At 39.3% G+C, this 23,714-nt stretch overlaps 1 protein-coding gene across 3 annotated transcripts in view; it reads right to left on the bottom strand.

Annotated features, from left to right (window-relative positions):
- Positions 1–23,714, bottom strand: part of PAIP2B (poly(A) binding protein interacting protein 2B) — a 40,450-nt gene that overhangs the window by 15,109 nt on the left and 1,627 nt on the right. Inside the window, exon 2 of one of the 3 annotated variants that reach the window (XM_043918333.1) lies at positions 2,113–2,195. The exons of the other annotated variants lie outside the window; for them this stretch is intronic. The gene's annotated coding sequence lies outside the window, so the exon portion shown is untranslated. The remainder of the gene's footprint in view (positions 1–2,112; positions 2,196–23,714) is intronic. 3 annotated transcript variants of the gene reach the window in all.

Consider the following 23,714-nt stretch of genomic DNA (forward strand, 5'->3'; position numbering starts at 1 on the left):
GGGGAGGGAGAGACGGGAGTGATGGGGCCACGAGGCGAGGAATGCCTGCAGGCACCACAAGCTGAACAGGCAAAGAACAGATCCTCCCCTCTTCTCCCCTGCAGTCTCCAGAGAGAGAGAGTCCAACCTGATTTTTTATTTCTTGACTTTTTGACTTCTAGCTTCCAGATGGCAAGAGAAAAAATTCATGTTGTTTTAAGCCTCTAGTTTGTGGTACTCTGCCACGTTAGACACAGGGGACTGATATACCCAGTAAGGCAGGTATGTTGAAGGCTAAAGTAAAAAGTGAAAGTTGCTCAGTGAAAGTGAAAGTCACTCAGTCGTGTCTAACTCTTTGTGACCCTGTGGACTATACACAGTCCATGGAATTGTCCAGGCCAGAATACTGGAGTGGGTAGCCATTCCCTTCTCCAGGCAATCTTCCCAACCCCGGGATCGAACCCAGTTCTCCCGCATTGCAGGGGGATTCTTTACCAGCTGAGCCACCAGGGACGCAAGGTCAAAAGGAAGGCTGAGAAGTGTCTACAGAATTTAGGACCATGGAGATCTCTTATGACCATGATGAAAGCAGGATCCTTAAAGAGAAATGAGGGAGAAAGCAAAATGGATGAGATATGAATTGCAGCTGACAGGAAGTAATCAAAACTCTTTCAAGGGGCCAGGTGCCAAGGAAAGGAAGAGGAATGAACAGGAACTAGAGGGATGAAAGGTCCCTAGAAACTATTTTTAAAGACTGGAGAGTCCAGACCATGTTTAAATGTTCATAGAAAGAGTCTAGTGGAGAGGGAGAGGCTAGAAATAAAGGAGAAAGAAGGAAATCTGATAGTACAGGCTAGGGGAAGGTAGGAAGAGATACTTGTTTATTCTTTTGAATAGCTAATACATTCCGATGATTCAAAATCTAAATGCCTGGGATTCTTAATTAGTAACAGATACTTAATTATAGTAAAACAGAATTACTAATTAAGAACGGATGATGAGCATAAAGTCAGAGCAAGGGAAGCACATTGGGAGAGACATTTAATCCATTACAAAGCCTTACTCCATGAAACATTCTAACTCCATGGCAGATTTTCACTTCCCTGGTGGCAGGAATATAAGTCTCCCTGTCCCAACAGCTGCTGGATAAACCTACCAAACTCTAACTCTAGAACTTGCCTTTTGTTTTCTCTTCTAATTTTTCTAATATGTGTGTGTGTACATATAACATATACACACATTTTAAAGCTACATAAGCACTATAGAAAGTAATTTTATAAATTTTAAATACATACTGTAAACCAAAAACAATGCAGGAGGCTGCAAATAAGAAATGAGTTTATTTGGGATCTTAGGAATTGAATTCAGGAAACACAGATTTCGGTAACCCCAAAAGAGGGGAAACAGAGATTTTATTTTCTTGGGCTCCAAAATCACTGCAGGTGGTGACTGCAGCCATGAAATTAAAAGACGCTTGCTTCTTGGAAGAAAAGCTATGACCAACCTAGATAGCATATTAAAAAGCAGAGACATTACTTTGCCAACAAAGGTCCGTCTACTCAAAGCTATGGTTTTTCCAGTAGTGATGTATGGATGTGAGAGTCGGACTCTAAAGAAAGCTGAGTGCTGAAGAACTGATGCTTTTGAACTGTGGTGTTGGAGAAGACTCTTGAGAGTCTCTTGGACTTCAGGGAGATTAAACCAGTCAATCCTAAAGGAAATAAACCCTGAATGTTCATTGGAAGGACTGATGCTGAAGCTGAAACTGCAATAGTTTGGCCACCTGATGTGAAGAACTGACTCATCTGAAAAGACCTTGATGCTGGGGAAGATTGAAGACAGGAGGAGATGGGGATGACAGAGGATGAGATGGTTGGATGCCATCACCGACCCGATGGACATGAATTTGAGCAAGCTCTGGGGAGTTGGTGATAGACAGGGAAGACTGGCGTGCTGCAGTCCATGGGGTCACAAAGAGGCGGACACGACTAAGCAACTGAACTGAACTGAAAAAGAGTACTCCAAGGGAAACAAAGAGTCATAAAGACAAAAGGACATAAGATTGTTAGAAGTTGCCTGACGAGTGGGGCAGAGAACATATTTGAATACATAATAGTTGAAAACTTGCCTAACCTGTAAAAGGAAACAGACAGCCAGGTCCAGGAAACACAGAGTCCCAAGCAGGATCAATTCAAAAAGGGCCACACCAAGACACACTGTAATTAAAATGGCAAAAATTAAAGATGAAGATAAAATATTAAAAGCAGCAGGGAAAAGCAATGAGTTACATACACGGTAACACCCATAACGCTGTCAGCTGAATTTTCAGCAGAAATTCTAAAGGCCAGAAGGGACTGGTACAATATAATTAAAGAGATAAAAGGGAGAACTCTGTGGGAGAAGGTGAGGGTGGGATGTTGCGAAAGAACAGCATGTATATTATCTATGGTGAAACAGGTCACCAGCCCAGGTGGGATGCATGAGACAAGTGCTCGGGCCTGGTGCACTGGGAAGACCCAGAGGAATCGGGTGGAGAGGGAGGTGGGAGGGGGGATCGGGATGGGGAATACGTGTAAATCTATTGCTGATTCATGTCAATGTATGATAAAACCCACTGAAAAAAATAAATAAATAAATAAAATTAAAAAAAAAAAAATAGAGAGATAAAAGGGAAAAACCCACAACCAAGAATACTCCACCTGGCAAGGCTTTCATTCAGATTTGATGGAGAGATTAAAACTTTTTTCAAATATATTTATTTTTGGTTGCATTGGGTCTTCATCACTGAACGTGGGCCTTCTTTAGTTGTGGCAAGCAGGGGCTACTCTTTGTTGCAGTGCATGGGGTTTCTCATTGTGGTGCATGTGTGCTAAGTCACTTCAGTTGTGTCTGACTCTTTTGGGATGCTATGGACTGTAGCCCTGCCAGGCTCCTCTGTACAAGCGATTCTCCAGGCAAGAATACTGGAGTGTGTTGCCATTTCCTCCTCCAGGGGATCTTCCCAACTCAGGGATTGAACCCGCATCTCTGAAGTCTCTTGCACTGGCCGGTGAGCTTTTTTTTTTTTTTTCCTTAATACCACTAGCACCAGCTGGGAAGCCCTCTCATTGCTGTTGTGGACCACAGGCTCTATGCACACAAGCTTCAGCAGTTGCAGTATAGGGGCTCAGTAAATGTGGCTCACGGGCCCCAGAGCACAGGCTCAACAGTTGTGGCACATGGGCTTAGCTGCTCTGTGGCATGTGGAATCTTCCTGGACCAGAGATCAAACCCATGGTCCCCTGCAATGGTAGGGAGATTCCTATGCAGCATACCACCAAGGAAGTCCTCAAAAGTTTTAAAAGAAGCAAACGCTAAAAGATTTCAGCTCTACCAAACCAGCTTTACAAGAAATGTTCAAGGGACTTCTCTAAGCAAAAAAGAAATGGTCACAACTAGAAGCCTGAAAACTACGAAAGAAAAAAGCTCACTGGTAAAGTCTACATTAAAGGTAGTAAATTTAACTACATACAAAGTTAGTAGGAAGGTTAAAGGATAAAACTAGTAAAATCATCTATATCTTCAATTAAAGGAGTCACAAAACAAAATGGTAAAATATGATGACAAAAATAGTAATCATGAGAAGAAGGGAGTAAAAATGCAGAGTTGTTAATATGCGCTTGAAATTAAGAGATCGGCAACTTAAAATAAATAAACATATTGCTATAAATAAACCTCACTGTAACCATGAACCCAAAATCTATAATAGATACACACAAAAAAAGAGAAAAAATTCAAATGCAACACTAAAACAGTCATTAAATCACAAGTGAAAGTAAAAGTTGCTCAGTTGTCTCCAACTCTTTGTGACCCCATGGACTATATACAGTCCACGGAATTCTCCAGGCCAGAATACTGGAGTGGGTAGCCTTTCCCTTGTCCAGGGAATCTTCCCAACCCAGGGATCAAACCCAGGTCTTCAGCACTGCAGGCGGATTCTTTACCAGCTGAGCCACCAGGGAAGCCCACACAAGAGAAGAGAACAAAAGCAAAATAAAAGAACAAATAGGAAATACAAATACAAAAATAAAATGGCAATAAATACATATCTGCCAATAATTACTTTAAGTGTAAAGAGACTAAAGACTCCAATCAAAAGACAAAGATAAAGTGTCTGCCCGCAATGCCAGAGACCTGGGTTCGATCCGTGGGTCGGGAAGATCCCCTGGAGAAGGAACTGGCAACCCACTCCAGTATTCTTGCCTGGAGAATCCCATGGACGGAGGAGCTTGGTGGGCTACAGTCCACAGGGTCGCAAAGAGTTGGACACGATTAAGTGACTTCACTTCACTTCTTCACTTCATACATAAATATATAGGTTTCCCTGATAGCTCAGTTGGTAAAGAATCCATCTGCAATGCAGGAAACCCAGTTTGGATTCCTGGGTCGGGAAGATCTTCTAGAGTAGGGCTGGCTACCCACTCCAGTATTCTTGGGCTTCCCTTGTGGCTCAGATGGTAAAGAATCTGCCTGCAATGTGGGAGACCCGGGTTATACATGAGGGCTTCCCTGGTGGCTCAGACGGTAATGGGCGTGCCTGCAATGGGCAAGACCCAGGTTTGATCTCTAGGTTGGGAAGATCCCCTGAAGAAAGAAATGGCAACCCACTCTAGTACTCTTGCCTGAAAAATCCCATGGACAGAGGAGCCTAGTAGGCTACAGTCCATGGGGTCGCAAAGAACCAGACATGACTGAGTGACTTCATTTTCACACGTATATATACTGCCTACAAGAGATTCACTTCATACCTATAGCACATACAGACTGAAAGTAAAGGGATGGAACAACGTACTCCATGCAAATGGAAATCAAAAGAAAGCCAGGATAACAATACCTATACTGACAAAATAGAATTTAAAACAAAGACGGTTACAAGAGACAAAGAAGGATATTACATAATGATTAAAGGATTAATCCAAAAGGAAACTGTAACAACTGTAAATGTATATGCACCCAACATAGGAGGATGTACACATATACAAAGCAAATATTAACATAACATAAATACAGACATAAAGGGAGAAATCAACAGTAATGAAATAATTGTAGAAGACTTTACCACCTCACTTACATCCATGAACAGATCACCCAGAGAGTAAATCAATAAGGAAACACTAGCCTTAAATGAGACATTAGATCAGATGGACTTAACAGATATATATAGAACATTCCATCCAAAAGCAGTAGAATACATTCTTTTCAAATACAGAGGCAGCATTCTCCAGGATACATCACAGCTAAGCCTTAGTAAAATTAAGAAAATTGAAATCCTATCAAGCATTTTTTCAACCAGAATGCTATGTGACCAAAAAATTAACTATAAGAAAAGCACTGCAAAAATATAAACATGTAGAGGATAAACAATATGCTACTAAACAACCAATGGATCACTTAAGAAATCAAAGAAGAGATAAAAAAATACCTGGAGACAAATAAAAACAAAAACACATTGATCCAAAATCTGTGGGATGCAGCCTGAGCAGGTAAGTTTACGATGATATAAGCCAATTTCAGAAAATAAAACAAATCTAAAATAAACAACCTAAACTTACACTAAACAAACTAGAAAAAGAAGAACAAAGCCCAAAGTTAGTAGAAGGAAAGACATCATAAAGAATAGAGTAGAAATAAATGAAATAGAGACTGAGAAAAGAGAAAAGGTGAATGAAACTAAGAATTGGTTTTTTGAAAAGACAAATAAATAAAATTGATAAACCATTTGCCAGACACAATAAGAAAAAAAGAGGGCCCAAATAAATGAAATCAGAAATGAAGTTATTAACAACAACATGGAAATATAAAGGATCATAAGAGATTAATATAAGCAACTATATGCAAATAAAATGGTCCAACTAAAAGAAAAGGACAAATTCCTAGAGAGATACAATATCCCAGATTGAACAGGAAGAAATGAAAAATATGAACAGATTAATAAACAGTACCGAAATTAAATCAGTAACTACAACAATGCCCAAGTAACAAAGTGTAGAACCACATGGCTTCATAGGTGAATTCTATCAAACACCTGGAGAAGAGTTAACACCACTCTTTCTCAAACCATTCCAAAAATTTGCAGAGTAAGAAATGCTTCCAAACTCATTCTATCAACCAGCATCACCCTGATACCTAAACTCAACAAAGATACAACAAAATAATAAAATTATATGCCAGTATCATGATAAACATAGAGGCAAAAATCCTCAATAAAATATTAGCAAACTGAATCCAACAATGCTTTAAAGGGATGCTTCCCTGATGACTCAGTGGGATAAGAATCTGCCTGCGATGTGGGAGACACAAGAGATGTGGGTTCAATCCCTGGGTGTGGAAGATCCCCTGGAGAAGAAAATGGCAACCCACTCCAGTATTCTTGCCTGAAAAACCCCATGGACAGAGGAGCATGGTCGGCTACTCTCCAAAGGGTTGCAAAGAGTCAGACACAACTAAGTGACTAAGCATGCATGTAAACACACCAAGATCAAGTGGGACTTATCCCAAGGATACAAGGGTTGTTCCATATCTGCAAATCAATCAATGTGGCACACCACATTAATAAACTGAAGAATAAAAATCACTGGTAAGAATTGTGCTTGACTCTGACACAAACAGGAAAATATTTGGTCCAGTAAGTAGATAGACTATTACTGTTATTTTAGGGTAAGGGTTCCATAAGTATCCTGAGTTTCCAGCAGGTGTTCTGGATGACTTCATCAGGTCAAAAGGTCCGATTCCACTCAGGTTGAGACGTCACTTCACTAATGGGCCTCTCAAGAACAACAATAACAACAAAACAAACTAATGGACTCCAAGCTCCATTTTAAAGAGCTCTCTTACCAAAACAGACTCGACTTTGATTTTCCCTTCACCATGTAGGACGTTATATTTTGCACTAATTTATCTGGCTCCTTGTTTACAAAGTTTTACTAAGTATATAAACCCATCAACTTTTCTCCATCATCTGGTGGAAGATGAAGGTGTAAAGGAGACAAATGAGTGGTTCAACTTTTTTGAGGTGGGGAGGGTAGGGAGGACACGTAACGTATATATACAGAGATTTTAAAACAAATTTTAGGTAAATCTTGAATTAGAATGACCTTGTCCCCTCTATTTCCATTTCATTTGTTCTCAAAGAAGCTGCATGGCCTATAACAGGAAACAAATAAGTAATCACACTGCTAGGCTTTCCTATACTGATCTCAATACACAAATGCTCCATCAGTTGTCTTTCACTGGATGCAAGAAAAGAACTTGCCAAGAGAATGTTAATATGCTTGCTAAGCAATATAATTTGTTGGGCCTGAGCCAAGGCCAGACATTTGTATATATCCATATATGTATTTTTTATTGGTAAATATTCATTTATTTTTGGCTGCATTGAATCTTAGCTGTGGCATGTGGGATCTTAGCTCCCTCACCAGGGATCAAACCTGTGTCCCCAGATTTGAAAGGTAGCTTCTTAACCATTGGCCCACCAGGGAAGTCCCCCAACATTGCATTTTTGTGTGCATGTGATCCTGATATACAGAAAGGCTAAAGGCTAAGACCAATTCCTCTAAGACAGTGGCAAACACTATGTGGAATAGAACAAATCTCAATTTCCCTAATTCTTACACATCAGCAGTTCTCAAATTGGTGTTTTACAAAACATCAACCTTGTGAATGCTCTTTGCAAAAAAATTTTTTAATTAAAAAAAACTCATGGTTTCCAGTGGTTACCACTCCACACTTCCACTGTGGGGGACACAGGTTTAATCCCTGTTTGGGGAACTGTGATCCTGCATGCTGCAAGGTGAAGCCAAAAAACAAATTAATGGCCAAGTATAATACATTCTTTGATCTGAGAAGTCTTAACTACCAAGTATTTCACTAATTAATTAATTGCCTTATTTACTTATCTGATTATTACATTTTAAATCTAACTAACAACTCACAAACCTTTATAAACAATGCCTAGGATGTTCTGTGATATTACAATTATTCTACTGGAAATGTACAGAACAGACAGCAAATATTCTCTATACAGCATTTAAAGCCACTTCCAAAGGCAGAATCAACACTTGATTACAGTCAATATAGCACGTTCTGCTTCCCCAGGTGAAGACCAATAATTGTCTGTCCTCCCAAAATAACATCAAGCAGTGGTTGGGGACTTTGACATCTCCATATACAGTATTAAATGCTACTAAATACAAGGTATTAAGTGCTACTAAATACAAGGTATTAAATGCTACTAACAGGGAAGATATTGCAAACTGAAGTCTTTAACAGATAACATTAACCAAAATATTCCTATAGGCAAATTATTATATATGAAATGTGTAACTTTTCTGAATAACAAAGGCTTCTAAATGTCTTAGACTGATATGATGACAGTTCACCTTGCTTTTAAAATGTATTCAGCTCAGTTCAGTCTCTCAGTCGTGTCCGACTCTGCGACCCCATGAATCATAGCACGCCAGGCCTCCTTGTCCATCACCAACTCCCAGAGTTTACTCAAACCCATGTCCATCAAGTCAGTGATGCCATCTAACCATCTCATCCTCTGTCGTCCCCTTCTCCTCCTGCCCCCAATCCCTCCCAGCATCAGGGTCTTTTCCAATGAGTCAACTCTTTGCATGAGGTGGCCAAAGGATTGGAGTTCCAGCTTCAGCATCAGTCCTTCCAATGAACACCCAGGACTGATCTCCTTTAGGATGGACTGGTTGGATCTTCTTGCAGTCCACGGGACTCTCAAGAGTCTTCTCCGACACCACAGTTCAAAAGCATCAATTTTTCGGCACTCAGCTTTCTTCACTGTCCAACTCTCACATCCATACATGACCACTGGAAAAACCATAGCCTTGACCAGACAGACCTTTGTTGGCAAAGTAATGTCTCTGCTTTTTAATATGCTATCTAGGTTGGTCATAACTCAAATGTATAATAATATTAGAACTGTCACTATAGAAGCCTAAATACAATCTCTGCCTAAGGTCTCCCCCACCTCCATCCCTATTTTACAACTGATTACACATATACTCGATTGATAATTACTTGCTATTTATTTTGGGAATGGTCTGTTTATAACCTTGGAAGTTTCCTGAGGGCAAGAATCAAGTCTTTTACACTTTCTGTATGTGTGTTAGTCACTCAGTTGTGTCTGACTCTTTGTGACTCCATGGGGCCTACCAGGCCCCTCTGTCCATGGGATTCTCTAGGCAAGGATACTGCAGCAGGTTGCCATGATGTTCTCCAGGGGATCTTCCCAACCTAGGGATCGAACCTGGGTCTCCTGCATGGCAGACAGATTCTTTACCCTCTTGAGCCACCAGAGAAGCCCCTTTACACTTTCTAGCATGCTTTTATGTGCCCACCAAGTCTTTAATAAACAATCTGTTGACAAACTACCATTTCTAGAATGCTATATTCTAAATTTCACATCTTAGGAGGGATCTCCATGCTTTCAGGGGCCTGGACATGGGCTGAGTATTCTTCACTGAGTGTTAACAATTATTCCGCATAGCCAGTGAGTGACAGTATCACTCAGGAATCTGTTTTTACAGGTTAACTTACTCCTGAGGGGGGAAAAAACCTCCTAATTCTATTCTTTGAAAATATTTTACATGTTCTTGTTTACTATTTTAGCATTTAAAAACACCAGGTGGCTATAACATTCTCTTCACTAGCTGCAGAGTCTTACCAGAGAGGATTACCTAAACTGGAAGAAATCCATAACATGAATCTCAACAAATGTCACCAAAAAGGACCACATACTCATTTTATTTGATACATTTCTAGAAAAAAAGAATTGTTTTCCACATCATAGCAGGGAAAAAGGAGCTAAGCAGTTGAAATGCACATGTAATCAGGTTAAGAAAACTGTATTCACTAGAAATCTTTTTAGGAAAGGTATCATTTAGGGTGGGAGAAACTCCTTTAAAATTAATTTGCTGTAGAAGGTGAGTCCTTGAGAGGCCAGAGTAAGAAAACTGTTTCATGGGAGAAAGTGAAAGACTTCCCTGGTTAGTGGGAACACAGTGCTGGAGTAAGGTAAAGATGAAAAAAATGAGTGGTACACTTCAGATAGTGAAAGGCCTCATACTGCATAATGTGGACTCTACCCGAAGACATTTAATTTTTTGTAAAACTACTAGGTCCATATAACGCTTAGGAGTTTGTGGGGGTTTTGGTGTGGAAATCATTGCTGAGGCAGGATTTGATGACTAAGAACAAGAATGGAACAGAAGCAGGTCATGAATTGGGAAAGTGCAGCAACCCAGAACCTCTAAGGGAAAGAGAGGGCACCACACGACAATCCAGCTACACAGAGGGAAGCACATAAGCTACCCAGATACCAGCAGGAAAAGATGAGAATAAAACAAAAGCTCTTCTACGTACTTCACTAACATTCTCTCTTAATCTCTACAGCAATCCTGTTGAGATAGATGGTCTGGTTTTTCAGATGAAATCTCCAACATTCAGAGATTTGTTTTCAAGTAAGGTGCAATCTAGTGAGTGCCAGAATTGGGGCTTAAACACGTCTTTCTGTGCCCAAAGCCCACACTCTTAGCCACTACTCTACACTCGCACACTTCTCACTTTAGTTCCAGATGGCTCAGATATAAAACTGATTTTTCTCAAAGATTGCAAATGGGAGTTGGGGGAAGCAGGTTGAAGAAAAATGCCCCTCAACAAAAGGACTAGTCTATGGAAGGAAAATGCAAATGAGGTCACATCACACACCAGTGTGTTAAATCAGAATAAATTATTCCCTACCATAAGCACACTCAGCTCCATTTAATTTGAAGCTTGCCAGCACTCTGAGGTTGAGAAAGCAGACCCCAAATACGTCCATCCTACTCCTATGCACAACTCCAAAATCCACAAAACTCTAAAAGCTAAAAAATTTCCATATGCTTCACGTCAAAACTCAGTTGACAGTAAAACTTGGCCTGAACTGATGTGAAGCTATATATAGCCTTCATTTAATTTACTGACAGTGAATACTCTTGCTTTCCTCAGAAACATTAATGTGTGTGACTACGGGTTCTACGCCAGACCCCCCTGAAGCATTACATAACATACAGAGAAAGCATCTCTAAAATATGAAAAATTCTAAATTCCAAAATTTATCTAACCAAAGATTTAGGACCCTCTATGAAGCTGTATTTCAAAGTATTTAAAAGCGACTTAAAAAAATAAAAAATAAAAAAAATTAAAAAAGCAACTTAAAAAGAATGAGTAGATAAGAGATACTCAATCTTTAGGATTTCACAGACCAATCAATTTTTACAAGTATTTCGAGGACAACATAAGATTATAACTTGTTTTAACTAAATAAGGGTGATAGAAAACATCCTTGAAAAGTGAAAGTGAAAGTCGCTCAGTTGTGTCCGACTCTTTACGACCCCATGGACTATAGAGTCCATGGAATTCTCCAGGCCAGAATACTGGAGTGGGTGGCTTTTCCCTTCTCCAGGGGATCTTCCCAACCCAGGTCTCCCACACTGTAGGTGGATTCTTCACCAGCTGAGCACAGGGAAGCCTAAGAATACTGGAGTGGGTAGCCTATCCCTTCTCCAGCAGATCTTCCCGACCCAGGAATTGAACCAGGGTCTCCTGCATTGCAGGCGGATTCTTTACCAACTGAGCTACGAGGGAAGCCCAGAAAACATCCTTATCAACATAATTGTATAAAAGGATATTTTAAACACCACAAAATATAAAAAGGTCTTAATTTAATGCAAAAACTTCTAATTCTTTGTATTGAATAAAAACACTATGTGGTCCTAACTTTATCTTACCACCTGCCTGACTGCTGAATTGCATCAGTCGTGTGTATCTCTATGCGACCCCATGGACTGTAGCCTGCCAGGCTCCTGTCCATGGGATTCTCCAGGCAAGAATATTCTAGCGGGTTGCCATGCCCTCCTTCAGGGGAGCTTCCCGACTCAGGGATAGGACCCGCTTCTCTATGTCTCCTGCATTGGGAGGTGGGTTCTTTACCACTAGCGCCAGCTGGGAAGCCCTTTATTTTATCACTGCTGGTGAAAATTCACCTAGGACCAGCACTGGTACAGCCTGAGGCATGAGTCCATCTGGCTACAAAAGATTTCTTCAGGAAGTTGTTAAATATGCAGCCCCCAGGCTCCATTCTATCAGACCAAGATTCAGGTCTCTGGGTGGGGCCCACAAACACACTGTACGTTAGAAAGCCAGTGGTTGTGCGACGAGCTTCAGAAGCAGGAGCCTGACCTCTAGGACATAGTTCTCCTCTCCTTTTCCTCCTCCTAATCCTCCTCTGTGGGGGTGGGAGGAAAACAAGCATGTTTCCCAGCAGGGAGTCTGTCCCACCCACTGTCTGCAATACCAGTTATTCCTCCAGCAGTCAATGAGGGACCAGCTGGTCAACTTGACAGCTACCGGCGTCAGCAGTGGAACAACAGAAACGAGGTAGCAGACAAGTGAGAAAAACTTGTTGAAGCAAAACTCCTTCAGGAAAAGGTGTGGCTTCCAGAGTTGATGCCTAAATTCAGAACAAGTATCTTTGTCTTTAGCTAAAATAATAACCATAATTTAAAAATATATATATTTCATATATGTACGTGTGTGTGTGTAGATGTGTGCATATATTTGTGTATTCCTTCATAGCTGTCTTCTGCACCCAGCTTCTATGCCAGGTCTATGATTTTGGCCTTCATTTTTTATCTTCAGAAGGATTATGAGAATTACTAGTATTACCTCAAACAATGTAATGCCTAACCACTTAAAAAAAAAATCCATAAGATGCCTGATGGTTTTTTTTTTTTCTGTTTTTTTTTTTTTTGCCTGATGTTTTATGAAGCAGATGATATTCTCCAACATATAAAATAATTCCAGTGAGTTTTCTTTTTCAAAAATAGTTTTTCTTATTCTCTTAAATGACTGTTTAAAAAAATTTTAAGAATAAATATAGCTAATATCTTTAAAAACACACAAAACTTTCATTTTAATAAGCACTCAAAGCACTTTCCCAGTTAAAACAAACATCAGCCCTTCTAAAGCAAGGCTAAATGTTAAGTGGAGAATACAGAAGAGACGTATAAATAAGCCCCATTCTTACAGGATTAATCACTTAATCCTATTTGACCAGAATCCCCTGGTCTCTAACCTTTGCAAATGAAATAAAATTTCTCACTTGCTATTTGGCTAGGATTTCCAATCATGAAACAAGAATTATGTCATATCCCTATATACTGCTCATTACCTGAACTCAGACACTATGCTTAGCAGCAACAGTTGAGTCTTTCATGATCTGCTCCATAACCTCCTCACTTGTTACACTCCCAGACTAAATTCAGCTTTCTTCTAGAACCAGATTTCTAGAATTTATAGAAATTAGTATACAGCAATGGTTCTGAAAATTTAGTCCCCGGTCCAGCAGCATCAGTATCACCTGGGAACTTGTTAGAAATGCAAACTACCAGGCCCCAGCCTAGACCTGTGGAATCAGAAACTCTGGGTGGGGCCCAGCAATGTGACTCTGAAGCACCACTGGTTTACAGCAAGTAGAAAAATGGGTTTCCTTCTATATGTCCAAAGCCAGGGGTACTGTATACTCTATCTTGACATGGAATAAAGACATCCAATTAAGACATACTTTCCTCACAACTCCCACCCTCAAGTTAACAAGTCAGATAACACAACAAGCTGCAAGCAGAGATTTAGTTTGAAATAGATGCTTAACAGGCATCAGTTCTCATCCAGTCTGATTTCACGCAATACATTTACATCCTCTTACATCCAAGTTCTAAAAAAAGATCTTCAGAATATGTGCCTCATATACTTATAGTGATTCTGTAACAAAACATCAACTAGGTCTGAAGATATCAAACTTACTAAAGAAGAAAAGTGGAATTATTTGCTATTAGAACTCCATTGCATTCAACAGGGAGTTCAAGTTTAGGACTTCTTTCACCTTTATACTTTCCAACTTAATAGAATTAAACCAGAATTCTCCATTCTTCAAAAGCTTCTAGCTAGGTAGAATTTTACTGCATGACCTTGCTTTCAATGGTGACTGAAAAGCCCTGGTATGCACATTTAGTATATGTAGACAGTTACATCTGGTAAACTCTCAGATGGTGAGTGCAACCTCAGCACAAGCCTAGGTAATGGACACTGAGAACGCCACTATCAAAAGCAAACTCTCAAATAATTACACTCTTTTCTGCTCCTGTTTACACTATACTAAAATCTCATACACGCGTGCTAAGTTGCTTCAGTCGTGTCCAATTCTGTGCGATCCTGTGGACTGTAGCCTGCCAGGTTCCTCTGTCCATGGGATTCTCCAGGCAAGACCACAGTGGGTTGCCCTCCTCCAGGGGATCTTTCTGATCCAGAGATAGAACCTGTGTCTTTTAAGTCTCCTGCATAAGCAGGTGTGTTCTTTACCACCAGCGCCACTTGGGAAGCCCTATTAAAACCTCACTTTCCCTGATTTTAATGCATTCTAAAGGATGGGCAAGACCAGTCTACAGTCCACAAAGTATACTTTCAAAAAGCAGGTAATCCCCTTGAACTGGTTCAGAACACAAACAAATGAAGAGAACCTTCTAATGATTACTACACAGGTTCGTGCATGCCAAGTTGCTTCAGTCATGTCTGACTTTGTGTGACCCTATGGACCACAGCCTGCCAGGCTCCTCTGTCCATGGGATTCTCCAGGCAAGAATCCTGGAGAGGGCTTCCATTTCCTTCTCCAGGGGATCTTCCCGATCCAGGGATGGAGCCTGTGTCTCTTATGTTTGCTGCATTGGCAGGCAGGTTCTTTACCACTAGAGCCGTCTGAGAAGCCCACAGTATACAGGTTGCTCAACACATTAAACAGAACAAAAATAACACAAAAGAAAATCACAGACCAATTTCCATGCTATAAGAACAAACCTAAGGATACCAAGGGCTTCCCTAGTAGCTTAGCTGGTAAAGAATCCGCCTGCAATGCAGGAGACCCCAGTTTGATTCCTGGGTTGGGAAGATCTGCTGGAGAAGGGATAGGCTACCCTTTCCATTATTCTTGGGCTTCCCTTGTGGCTTAACTGGTAAAGAATCCGCCTGCAATGCAGGAGACATGGGTTTGATCCCTGGGTTGGGAAGATCCCCTGGAGAAGGGGATGGCTTCCCACTTCAGTATTCTGGCCTGGAGAATTCTATGGACTGTATAGTCCATGGGGTCGCAAAGAGTCGGACATGACTGAGCGACTTTCACTTATGGATACCAAGGACGGAAGGAGAGTGGGATAAAATGACAGACTGGGATGGACATATATACACTACTATATATAAAGTGCACTTCCCAGGTGGTGCTATTGGTACAGAACTCGCCTGCCAATGCAGGAGACTCAAGAGATGCAGGTTTGATCCCTGAATTGGGAAGATCCCCTGGAGGAGGGCATGACAGCCCACTGCAAGCCTGGAGGATCCCATGGACAGAGGAGCCTGGCAGGCTACAGTCCATAGGGTCGCAAATAGCTGGACTCAGCCGAAGCAACTTAGCATGCACGCACATGTATAAAACAGATAACTAAGGATAACCTACTGTAAGCACAGGGAACTCTACTCAATGCTTTGTGTGACCTAAATGGGAAGGAAACCCAAATAAGAGGGGATATATGTATATGTATAGCTGATTCCCCTTATTGTACAGGAGAAACTAAAACAACATTTTAAAGCAATTGTACTCCATTAAAATTAAAAAACAAAAACAAAAACTAACTCCATAAGTATGCCAGAACTATTTTAACTAAGAAATGTCATGGGCTCTAGATTGAACAACCAGGGAACAGTGAGTTAGTATGTGAAAAACTTGTTAATTTTCAAACTAGCAGACTTCACTGAAAATTAATTTTTTTTTTGAAAATTAATTTAAATGTGTTATGAGGTTGGAGCCCTAACAATATTCACATATCTTTTGATGAACTCAGCCTTATTCATGTTATTTGGAAAATTTAATGCTATTTGTGTTCCGTAAGTTAAGAATGTCTTAAATATACTTTTAGAGACAGTATTTTTAAAACATTTTCCACGCTACAAACATATAATTTCAAATAAAACAGGATCAAATAAAGCCAAATTATTTAAAAATAAAACAAAACGAAAAAGTTATGATCAAATAGGGTTCAGCCCAGAAATGCAAGGATGGTCTAAAACTAAGAAATAGGGGAAAAAAAAAAAAAAAAACCTCTACCTCAGCATCTCAACAATTAAAGAAAAATAGCTTTTATAATTCTATTTTTGGAAAGGTTTATATGCATAAAAAGGTCTAAAATCAAAAAATAGAATGTTTTGGGTGGCAAAATTAAAGATATTTTTCCTTTTATTTTGTATTCTGAATTATTACTTTAAAAAGTGTGGTTTTTATAATCAGGGACAAATGTTCTTTTCTTATTCTTATTTTTTCTAATGTATGTATGTGCCGTATAAACTAGAGGGCTTGAATTTCCTGCCTTTTGAGGTAGCTCAGACCACTTTGGGAATGTGCACTAAACAAAACTGCCCTATCTTCCTTTTTTAAAGGTCCTTCTATAGTGACACAGGAAAAAAAAAAACAATTAGGTAAGTTTAAAAATATTAGAAATGTAAATACAATTAAAAATAATACATATGCATATGAAAAAATACAAGTGAATATAAAAAAAAAAGCAGCTATTGAAGCAATGGGGACTGCCATTTGGCAGTTTCAATATTTTTTTAAATATACAAAACTGAGTAAACAAGAAAAATAAAGCTGCGAAATCTTTCCTGGGGCCTCTCTTGCAATCTTTTCCACTATACTAATAACTATGTATTCACCTGATACTAAAGAGATGGGCAGCACCTCAGATCCTTTTTTCTCCTCTCTTTCTCTTCACTCCATTTCATCCATTCTTTCATTTATTCACTCATTTTTTTGAAAAGGTGATACAAACATATGATTCAAAAACTTTTTATTTATACATATATGGGCTTCCCAGGTGGCCCTAGTGATAAAGAACCTGCCCGCCAATGAAGGAGACATGAGAGACATGGGTTTGATCCCTGGGTCGGGAAGGTCCCCTGGAGGAGGGCATGGCAACCCACTGCAGTATTCTTGCCTGGAGAATCCCATGGACAGAGGAGCCTGGTGGGCTACAGTCCACAGGGTTGCACAGAGACACGACTGAAGCAGCTTAGCACGCATGCATATATAAAGGCATATACAGTGAAATCTGATTCCCACTTCTATTTCTTTCATTGGTTTCTTATATATCATTTCAGAATTTCTTTTTGCAAATTATAAGCAATATATATTCTTATTCTACCCTTGTTTTTCTCTTCCTCATTCTTCTTACAGCTATACAATATTCCATGGTTTTGGATGTATCAAGGTTTACTTAACTAGCTCCTGTTGATACACTGGAGTTATCCTTTTCATGCAACTACAAACAATACCAAGCATAACTATGTAAATACATTAAGCTCATTTCTGAATGTGTCTTTCATGACGCTTCTGAAGTGGTGCAGGATATTAAATTACTGCAAGGTGACTCATTTCACCAAGCAGAGAAGTCAGCTCCTATTCTCATTATACATAGCAATATGTAGCAAAAGACTTAACAATTCCTTGGACCAAGCAAATGTACTCTTAGGGGACCTAGAAAAATAAAGTGACCCCAACAAAACACCCAAGATAAACCTGTTACTATTAAATACTGCATATGTCCACACTAATATGCACAGAAAGTATACATCCATCAAAATGTTAACCATTGTCTCAGTATGATAGATCTATGAAATGCTTTGTAGCTTTTCCCTATCAATACTTTTTAATTTTACTATGGACAATAAGTACTATTTTTATAAAATAAAATTAAAAACTAAAAATGTTAATGAAAATTAAACTGGATGCATTTCTTCAGTCTGTCTTTTATTTGTATACCACTTCAGAATTCATGAAGTGTTTACATGCATCATTTAATTCTTATATTACCCCTATGTACTTTCATTTTGTCAAAATGGGAAAGGAAAAAAATGTAAAAAGAGGCTACAGATGGTGAGGCAGTTGTTTCCCAAGGTCATTCAGATAGAAAGTTGGCAGAGACAAATCTCAAACATAGATCTTCTGACTTCAAATTCATATAAAAAACATGATCATTGCTTCCTTAGTTTTAACAACACCTTGGGAGTTAATCATAATCAGAATTTGACAGATGAACTAAAATTATGCAGCAAGGTCATTAATTAATTCTCATATAACCAAATCTTATTGAAAAGAAAACACTGGCAATCATCCCCTGAAATTCCAGAGTCAGAAAAGGGTGTGGATTTTCAGTATGCTCTTAAAATGCCCTACTAGAAAAATATATGTCTAATATGGCCTAAAATGAATGCAAAATAAAAGCAGCATTCTCTCAAGGTGGAAGAGTACCATTCCAAGACGGCCACTGCCTGCCCCCACCACTGACTCTTGCTCTGGTTCTGTACCTTCCCAGGGTGTGTCTGATCACTTTATAGAATTTCAAAGTATTAACAAGCCATACTTTTCAAGGGAGGAGGTGATCATATAATAATCATTTTTAAAATTTGGGACACATTGACCAAGATGATAATAACTTGGCTAGAATGTATTCTTTCTCTCCAAATGTCTCTCCTTCTTATCTATGAGATTATAGAATTATACATTATTTTACATTATTATACATTACATACATACATATTATGTATACATACATACATGTATACATATTATACATTACATTACATAATCATACATTACAGTGGACATGGAGACTACCGATAAATCTTGGTTTGGTAAAAATACATTTTAATTCATCATTCCTCAAATTCTGTTCCAAAAGATGTTTAGGTATGCTGTGGGGGTGGGCTGAATACAATGTAGCCCTTTTGGAGAGCCATGATTCACAAAGGATGTTAATATAATAAAGACTTTAGAGATGCCCTGCATTTCAGAAAACTTTAACCCAGTTTATTTTGACACAAAATTCTACTGCGGCATAACTATTCACATTTTATGCTCACAGACACTGCCTGAACAAATCTATTAACTGAAGGCCCAAAACAGATATAGCAAAAAGGGATAATTCTTAAAGTCTTTCCTACCACTAATTGTCTTCACAAAGTCCCTAATTTTGGTCTAGTGCACTCCTAACTCTTCACCCACCAAGGCACAGCTCAAATACCACCTCACTTGAGAAATCTTCCTCCAGCATTTCATATTATGAAATACTCCTTTCTCCTGGGTCAGACAGCACTTTATTCCCATCTCTATTACCTCACTTACACAATAAATCATTTATCTGTCTCCCTGGTAGCTTGTTAGCCTCTTGAGAGTAAGTTTGATTACATTTTCAGCACCTTGAACAGTGCACACACATAATGACCTTCATGATGAATTCACTACAGTGTAATAGTTCCCAAAAGTCAGTATTTGTATTTCTAAACTGTTGACACCCTGCCAACAACCTGAAGATATTATACTTTCTCCCTAAAATTTGCATCTGTTACTGAGCAGGTATGATCATAAGTTAATTCAGTTGTGACATGCCTTCCGACCAAGCCCACTGATAGTTTTTTGGTTTTTGTTTGCTGTTTTAATCTGCTAGGAGTATATAATAAACTTCATTATCTTTTTATATCTATGTGCCTTTGTACCTGCTAGTCCCTATTTGGAATGCTGCCTCAAGGTTTTATTCATCTAGAAAACCTTCCTACTCATTCTTTTTTTTTTTTTTTTCCTACTCATTCTTTAAGAACCAGCCTAAGCAGTATTTTCTCTGGGAAGCTTTCCCATCCTTCCATCCTCTCAGGAAGAGTTAAGGAATTCCTTAAGTCAGACATTTGTGCATTTATTACCATGCCTCAGGCACAGAACTAAGAGCCCAGGATAGAGGATGAAGATGTTAACCCTCCCTCATGGAGAATAGTCGAGTAAAGAAGACAGCCATATAAACAAATAACCACGCTATAATAATGTCAAATGCAACATCAAAAGGAAGATCTATGCAATATTTGACATGTAACAATCACTTTATTAGGTGCTTTATTAAACACTGTCTATGATCATGGTAGGCAAGTATTTTAATAGGACAGAAGTCCATGAAATTCTAAGGACCACTCTACACTCAGTTGTTTTCTGAAGAAACTGTCATCAAGGGGTTCTTTCTGTATATGCTACAGTCTGTGTCATAGATAATACATGAAACCAATCCTACTTCTTCGGCTACAAACTCCTGGACTAAACTCAGAACTCTAAGGACAATCTACAGGCTGAACATGAGGAAGATCACTTAGGACATGGCTTGGTTCAAAATTTTGCTGTGTCCTCCATTTTGTAAGGTGACAAAAGAATCCAATCAGATACTCTCTCTTAGGAAACACAAATGGTGAGTGAACAAAACAAAAGAAAGCAGGTCTTCAGAGCTTAAATTCTAAACCTATCCTAAAACTGAAAGCACTAGGGCCAACAGACAATATGGTGGCAAAGATGATATTCCATTATAGTTACATTAAACCCTCATCATCAAAAGTAATATGTGTGTCTCTTCCTCTCAACTAACAAGGGCCTAGCACATCAGATCACCACTTCTGAAATCAGGAAACAGGCTCTAAAAGTTCAACAGCCCCTCAGATTGGGAGAAAATAATAGCAAACGAAGCAACAGACAAAGGATTAATCTCAAAAATATACAAGCAACTCCTGCAGCTCAATTCCAGAAAAGTAAATGACCCAATCAAAAAATAGGCCAAAGAACTAAACAGACATTTCTCCAAAGAAGACATACAGATGGCTAACAAACACATGAAAAGATGCTCAACATCACTCATCAGAGAAATGCAAATCAAAACCTCAATGAGGTACCATTACATGCTTAGTCAGGATGGCTGCTATCCAAAAGTCTACAAGCAATAAATGCTGGAGAGGGTGTGGAGATTTTTACACTGTTGGTGGGAATGCAAACTAGTACAGCCGCTATGGAGAACAGTGTGGAGATTTCTTAAAAAACTGGAAATAGAACTGCCATATGACCCAGCAATCCCACTTCTGGGCATACACACTGAGGAAACCAGATCTGAAAGAGACACGTGCACCCCAATGTTCATCGCAGCACTGTTTATAATAGCCAGGACATGGAAGCAACCTAGATGCCCATCAGCAGACGAATGGATAAGGAAGCTGTGGTACATATACACAATGGAATATTACTCAGCCATTAAAAAGAATTCATTTGAATCAGTTCTAATGAGATGGATGAAACTGGAGCCCATTATACAGAGTAAAGTAAGCCAGAAAGATAAAGACCAATATAGTATACTAACGCATATATATGGAATTTAGAAAGATGGTAACGATAACCCTATATGCAAAACAGAAAAAGAGACACAGATGTACAGAACAGAATTTTGGACTCTGTGGGAGAAGGCGAGGGTGGGATGTTTCAAGAGAACAGCATCGAAACATGTATATTATCTAGGGTGAAACAGATCACCAGCCCAGGCTGGATGCATGAGCCAAGTGCTCGGGGCTGGTGCACTGGGAAGACCCAGAGGGATCGGGTGGAGAGGGAGGTGGGAGTGGGGATCGGGACGGGGAATACATGTAAATCCATGGCTGATTCATGTCAATGTATGACAAAAACCACTACAATACTGTAAAGTAATTAGCCTCCAACTAATAAAAATAAATGGGAAAAAATAAAAAAGTTCAACAGCTTGACCAAAGTCACTCAGGTGGTAGGTGGCAAACACAGAAATTAAAGACCAGATCAATCTGATCCTTCTATAATATCCTACCAACTATATGAGTAAACAGCCTCAAAATCAACCAATGACAAGTAGAAAGGCTCAAAAGGCAGAGTATATGCATGGAGTAGAAGAGAAATGTACTGGAAATCAGTATGTTAAGAGGATGTGAAGTGGGAGGGGCCGCACAGGACTTTATCTTGGTCAAACTAATCTCTAATTCCAAACTAGACCTCTCTCCAGACTGTTAGCCGTCTGTCTCTGTTATTCAAACGGAGCATCTACAAGGGAGCACCTTAGTCTCTAGTTTGTACACCACAGTCTAAAACAGAGCTTGGCTTACAGTAAGTGCTCAATAAATATTTGCTGAATAAATGAATAAGAGAATGAATTCTCAAAAATAATTCTACAGTGAGTTGCAGGGACAGTTGCCCTGAAATAGATTCCAGGGCTCATTCGCAAGTACACTGGATCCTCATTATTTGTGGATCCTCTATTTGCGAACTTGCCTACTTGCTAAAATTTACTTGTAACCTCTACATCAACACTGATGGTGCTTTTGCAGTCATTCACAGACATGCATAGAGGGGCAAAAATTCTGCCTCATTCCTGAGTACGTTCCCAGATAAGGTCAAACAAGGCAGTGCTCTGCCTTTTAGTTTCAGCTTTTGTGGGGATAACAAAGGACGCAGGTCAGTAGAGGGCAGTGCAGTGCAGGAAGCTCTGGCTTGAGGGGGGTGGGGTGGGGGGCAGCCAGCAGAGCAGGGTTTCAATCTGAACTCTGGCACTATTAGGGGTTGGCCTCACGCAAGTCACTTAACACTTCTGTACCTCATTTTCTCTTCTGTAAAATAAAGAAATAGAATCTACCAGAATGAGTTGTATTTAGGAAAAGATTCAAATCTATGTGAGATATGAACATACTTTCCCTAGGAGCAATTGTTCAGTATTCACTAATTTAGTGCTCTGTGTGATTTTATATATTCTCATGAATAGTGAGAATCAACGTAATTATTTATAATGAGGTAACAAAAAATACAGATAATAATTATTTGAATGGAGGGGAGGCAGTGTGAGGCTTCAGTAAGATTTTTCAAGTAGGACCTCACCAGGCACAGAAGGTATGGAAAAGTCTTTTAAGAGAGAACAGTACCTACAGAGAAAAGCCCAGATACGTGAAAGAAGCAGGTAGTCTGGGAAAAGGCACTTCAGAAGGTCTACAGCAGTAGGACGTGAGGCGAGAACACCGTGCCACATTGCTTCTCTATGCCCCGTACACATCTTACACTATGGAACCTCTCCCTCCACATCTAATTCTTGGTTTACAGATCTCTCTTCCATCAAAGTATGAGTTCCTTAAAGGCAAGGTCTCTAGAAGAAGTCGTAGTTATGGTTCTAAATTTGCGAAGGAGTAATTACCAAGCACAAATACATCTGAAAAGATGGTACAAAAAGAAATTTGGTTTTCAACTGCACCTTATACCAACTCACAATTGTGTAATAACCAATTCATAGGTTTATAATTTGTCTAGGACTTTTATTTGATGATTGCTAATAATTCTGTCATAATTTTGTTGCTGTGTTCTAGACATCTAGGCATTTATTAGAGCAGTTTTAAGATTTTCCTCTTTTCAGTGTGATTTTCCATATTAACAGGGCTCAAACATATGGTCCACTAGACCATGCTGCCTCTTCAGATTAGACTCCTTTTAATTCTATTAGACTTCTCTACATACAAAATACAGTTTTACCATAGTAAAATACAAGGCAGTATTGATATGTGTCACAAATAAGATAAGGAAAACAACAAGAATTTTTCACAAAGGCTTGTAAAATTCTGGCTAAAACACAGCAGACGTTGTCGTTAAACTCACTGTTTACATTTCCCCACTAAGAACTAGGAAGAATAACTTGAATTTATGTAAAGTCGTGAAACTAAGCACAGTTTGAATCTACAAGGCT

This window comes from Cervus elaphus, chromosome 11 (assembly GCF_910594005.1).
Source record: "Cervus elaphus chromosome 11, mCerEla1.1, whole genome shotgun sequence".
NCBI classification, from domain to species: domain Eukaryota; kingdom Metazoa; phylum Chordata; class Mammalia; order Artiodactyla; family Cervidae; genus Cervus; species Cervus elaphus.